Below are 5,817 nucleotides of genomic sequence, written 5' to 3' on the forward strand. Positions count from 1 at the left end.
ACACACACACACACACACACACACACACACACACACACACACACACACACACACACACACCACCCGCTTCGGATGTTATCATCCATTAAATGAATGTTATTAGTCGTTAGCAGGCCCATGGAATGGCTTCAGAATGTCCCGACTGTGGCTCCTAGTGGGTTCTCCGTCCCACACACACACACACACACACACACACACACACACACACACACACACACACACACCACCCCCGGATTATGAGTCTGTCATGACTGTTATTTCATGTAATTTAGTATCTTTATGCACAGTAGCTTGCTTTACTTTCATTTTTATCTAATTTCACTTTGATAGTCTGGTACTGCAATTACTATTTCTATTTTTATTTTGATCTATGTTTATTTTGTGTTGATACAATTTTTAATTCTATTATTATTGCTACAACTGATATTGTCACATAGCAATATACTGTTATTTTGGATTGATGTATGTATCTGCTGCTGCTACTACAAGTGAATTTCCCCACGCGGGACAATAAAGGCTGTTTCTATTCTATTCTAACTTTAATAATAGGTTGAAGCGGTTGCCGCTACAGTTGCAGCTTGAAATCATGTTGGTATTAAAAAAAGCAATGGGATGGTATTAAATTTAATTTAAGAATGTCTTTATATGCCTAGCATCGGACAAGTCTTCTTATATAATGTCTGCCCTCCATGGCTCCATCTGCTCACCAGCTTCAAACTACCCCACCCTTTCTCCACCCTCATTCCTTTGGCTCCTTCAGGCTTCCTTTCATCTGCAACCACCACCACCCCCAGTGTCCGGGCCCTGAGGGGAGGACGTTTCTATTCCTCATCCTAAGCAGCTCATCCGAGTTTATTGCAACTCACAGCACCATGTCTTAATATTGTTTTTATTTTTGTCCTTTTTGAGCTGAATTTAGAGGCTAGAGCCTTGTTTGTACAGATAAAAGCTGTAAAAACAGAAAAGACCTTCCATTCACCTCCATAAACGAAAGGGGGAAAGCTTCCAAAGGCACAAAAAGGTTATATGAATCCTAAAACTCTTAGTTATGCTAATGGGACCTAATTTAAAATGGATTTTTATTCACATCTTGAAATCCAACTACACAACTTCAGATGTAGCAGACACTTCTCACTTGCTTTAATGATAAGTAGGTCTGAACATAGGGAGAGGGGAGTGTGTAAAAGAAGGGAAAAAAGATTCCCAAGGTGCTTTGACTTTGTTCTTTTATTAATGACTCAAGCCCTTTTGTGATCGCCGCAGAATTGTTTGATGAATCATTATCGTTCAGAAAATCATCAAGACATCATATTAAGAGGGGGAAGATAGTTGTTTAGCAATGCCTCCACTCTTGTCCGTTGTGAATTATTGTCATTATCTATAAAGGAATTCTGGCCCTTCTAAGGGGTGAGGGAGTGCTGCTATAAGGCTGAGGTATATTAATTTGTTGTCGACTTGTTTTGTGTGTTGCTCTGACTTAAGTGCACCTTGGTTGACATTAACCTTATTTAATGTCTGCAGATGGCTACAGGTCCACTTACAATTCATATTAATTGTGTGGTAACAAATAAATTCCCACATTAGGCATGAATGAGGCACATTTTATTATGAAAATAAACATATTTGGTGCGACTCTGGCTGTAATGGAGCCATATGTATACATATTTCCTATCTAGAGTCATGTAAGCAGCTGAGTTTGGCATTTTGTGTTAATCTCTGGTTGTTTTAGTGTCTGTTCAACAGTAATGTGTCTGGTCTTGTGGCAGTGGGGGATGTTTGGAGGACAGAGCCTAACAGAAAGCAGCATCTGCAGCCTGTTGACTGAATAGGGCCCACCCTCCAGCGCTACCTGAGCCCTGGCAACGCCAGTAGCCATGAGCAGAGGATGGGGCCAAGCAGCATCCACCATCACCGTGATCTGATTTATCCTTGGGCAGGAGACTACAAATGAATACAGACAGCTTTTTCGTAGCCAAAAGACACATTTGTATCTATGTATGTTTGTAGGAGTGAGCGCAGTATGGAAGCACAAATAAAGCACGCAAATATAAATTGCTTCATGTGTGAATACAGCCCATACTTGCTAGGATTTATTCTGGAGTTAATTTTGTTTCTGTTCCACAAGTGGCTGTGCAGTTGTTTAAACGGGAATTACACACTTCAGGTTTTCATAAAAAAGGCATATATTTGTTCAGAATCAGAGAGTTTTAAAGTTTCTATTTTATAGTTAATAGGGTACCCTCTGATGGACTTGTGACCTGTGCAGGGTGCTCCCCGCCCCTCTGTGACTGCTGGATGTGGACACCAGTGACCCCCGCAGTAAAAAATATAAATTAAATGGAGAATGAGTGAGAAAAACATCTAAATAAGCAGTGGAGTGTCATTGTTTTATGTGGCGCATTCGCACAGGATAACAAAAGCCTAAGATTTTCCTGAAATTTACAGACATCTCCCAAATGTGATATTGAAGCCTGGTTAGTTGTTGTCTATTCAGTTGAACATGGTGTTGAACGGACGTTTAAAAATAAATAATTTTTTTTTAAAAATCACCTTCTCCACTTTTTCTGCTCTCCTTTCCTCCTGCGTTACAGCAGGTGCTGTCATCTCCACAGACAGACCTCCTACCCCACCCCCACGAGTGGGTACAAGTGGTAGCCTATGGATTTTTAGCAAAAAATATAGATTTTTGAGGCTCATTAGACAGGTAAACGTCCAAAGGGGTTGACACAACTGAACAGCTTCCCAGCTGGCGAGGGTGCACGCGCCTGGCACGAGAATCTACCCCAGGGGTGCCCAAACATTTTCCCCGAGGGGGCCAAAATGAAAATCTATCCACGGCTGCGGGCCAAGTGCAGTAATATACAGTATTACATAAAATACAATTTTTTTAAGTAAAGTCCTTTATTTTTAACAATCAAGCTATGCAATGGCCCTCTTTTGTTTTAGTTTGTGCACTTGGCGAAAGTCTGCCATACTCTCAAGTAGCAAATGCTCATGGAACATTTCATAAATAGATAAAATATGAGTTTTTGTGGCCTTATAAAGTGTGAAAATCTACATGTGGGGTTAAATCTGATCTAAATATTTCTTGTCATTTCATGTTTCATGTTTAATCCTAATAAATCAAAGATAAAGTCAGCACCATGAAAGAAAACTACCTTCACTACAGCCCTTTTATGCATAGTCATTTGACCAATGGAAATACTGTCACATAGGATAACAGGTTACAACCTTGTAAATTTGGCAACTGTTGGTGGGCCAAATCAAAGGGCTTGGCGGGCCAAATTTGGCCCGCGGGCCCCACTTTGGGCTCCTCTGATCTACCCAAAGCGCAAGCCTGCTGCGCTACGGCCACAACTCAACTCAGCATCAGCCAGAAGGTTACACACAGAAAAAATAATTAGTCTTACCGTACTGTGAGCCACCATTTGCTTGGTCATGTGACCGCCGTGATCATGTGACCGTGATAGTGAGGCTGTGCCGTGCGCACACGAAGCAGAGTCATGTCCGCGGTCTGGTCGTATTTTACAGTTTTGAAAGAAGACGCACGAAAAGCAGTATGCAATACGTGCAAAGCCGAGGTAATGCGAGGAGGATGTCGCGTTAAAGCTGCTGTATGTAGTTTCTTGAAAATCCAAAAACTTAGAAAAAATTTGAACAGATACAACCTTCTAGTCCCTCCCCCCTGCTCTCAGCTCCCCTTCCTAAGCTCCTCCCCCACAGCAGGGCCCAGAGTCGGAGCGCGCACGCTTGTAAACAGGAGGTGAGCCACCGTAACACAGAGAGCTCAGAGCTAAGCTGCCATCACAGGTAAGAACAAACCATCAACAATCTATTTTTAACTATCATGTCTTGCCCATACTTTATCTACACAATGCTCCTTTTGTCATAACGTTACATGTAAATTATGTTGCACTCTTTCTATAAGTTATAAATAGCTATCAAGCTAACACATCACCGATGCTGCGCAGTGGTTCTGAATTCCGGTCCTCTTGACCCACTATCCTGCATGTTTTAGCTGTTTCCCTGCTTTGGAACACATGATTTAAATGAATGAGTGATTGGCAGGCTTCTGCAGAACTTAAAGATCTGCTGAAGAGCAGGGAAACATCTAAAACATGCAGGATAGTGGGTCACGAAGACCGGAATTCTAAACCACTTTAGGATTTCAGCAACATGACAAGCCTGTGTATTAGTATTTTTCAGCTCTTGCTTTGCATAGTGTGACATTTTATCTTCATGTTATGCAGCTAGTTTTTGACAATCATCATCTACCAGCTGATAGAGAAGCTGTGGTGAAGAATCACGCAGGTCACTGGGAGACGCAGCAGTGTGGGTTCAGCTCCTGAGAACCTCAGCAGGACATCTGCATCTCAACCCTACCTTCCACTCATCAAACCATATATTCTGCAGGCAGGAGTCTTGTTTCAGGCCAGGAGGATCTGTAGCTGAGCTTACAGATGATGCTGAAGACAACAGGCAGTTTGTGGCTTGTACTTCTGGTCAGAGCAGGCTGCTGAGTGTGGACTTCAAGGACTGTTTTTAAACATCTTCATAGACAGTACAGTGGATTTATTCCCTTGAGGCTATACATTTTTAATACTGTCTTGCCATATATAAAACATTTTTTCTATTTAAATTAATATTTCTACTATAATTTTGGTAAATATTCTTCAGTAAAGTGTTAAATGGTTTTAGTTTTTTGTAACTGCTTATTAGAACTAAAGCATCACTTTATCATTGAACATTACTGAATTATCTTTTGATCAATTACAAAACACAAACTTACATTAGGAATCATGATAAATCACTGGGTCAGTGCTAGACATGCAAAACAAAAACATCTTTAAAATATGCTCTTAAAAACTTGTCTTTTTTAATAGACATTTTTATTTTATGTCTCTTGTGGTACACTGAAACGTGTCCAGTATGTCTGAAGGGACCTAAAATAACTTTGTATAGTAAAAAAGAAAAGTCTTTAAAGATTTACCAGATATATAGGCACAATTAACTTCACAGGATTATTAAATATATGCTTTTAGACATATGGGTAAAATTATTTCTGTCTCCCACAGTTTGTCAGTTTAAAATCTGTTGCATTGAATAAACCACCAAACTTACCATCAAATATTTCCCTTTGTCCTACAATTAAGATGAACATCAGAGCTACAACAGTTGCAGTCCAAAAAATTCATCTCGACACAAATAGTTTATGACTTACCTACTGTATTTTACAAAGCCTGAATAGGAGTCTCCCAGAATCCACTGCTTCTCAGACCTTCCCCAAAGTCAGCTTCTCTGAAACAATTATACAGTATAATGGAGTTAAAACCATAACCAGATTTTTTATTCAACACATTTATCACATACTGAATTTTATTTTATATACGTCTAGACCAACTTACCTATATAATGTTATATAGTTTTTGGTTGTAGAATGAATCACATATGATAATCTGCCAGACTAAGCATCTAATAACAGATTATAAATCCTGCTGAGGCTGAACAAACACAGAGAACTTGGCAATAAAAGCCTTCAATATATTTTCTTACCGATCTGCGTTACCAACAACACTGGAATGGACCAGGAAATGATGTGTGGTCATCTGAAGTTTGGTTGTTGTTGTTGTTGTTGGCCAAATAAACATCCAGACATCTACAAAAAACAATTACATAAACAATTTTTCAGGGTTGTCTTTTAATCACACACATTTAACTTTGTGATGTACTCCGAACATGTCACACTGACGTTTTCATCTTTTATAGAAAGATGACATTCAGACAGAAGGTGAAAAAACATTACCCAGTATAGTTCCA

The 5,817-nt window shown here is 39.7% G+C and overlaps 1 long non-coding RNA gene across 1 annotated transcript; it reads left to right on the forward strand.

Annotated features, from left to right (window-relative positions):
• The first annotated feature begins 3,769 nt into the window (after positions 1 to 3,769).
• Positions 3,770 to 4,847, forward strand: LOC106533604 (uncharacterized). Its single transcript, XR_001312257.1, has 2 exons — positions 3,770 to 3,810; positions 4,251 to 4,847. It is a non-coding gene; the product is annotated as an uncharacterized LOC106533604 (long non-coding RNA).
• The last annotated feature ends 970 nt before the right edge of the window (positions 4,848 to 5,817 follow it).

Source organism: Austrofundulus limnaeus, unplaced genomic scaffold (genome assembly GCF_001266775.1).
Source record: "Austrofundulus limnaeus strain Quisiro unplaced genomic scaffold, Austrofundulus_limnaeus-1.0 Scaffold981, whole genome shotgun sequence".
Lineage (NCBI taxonomy): Eukaryota > Metazoa > Chordata > Actinopteri > Cyprinodontiformes > Rivulidae > Austrofundulus > Austrofundulus limnaeus.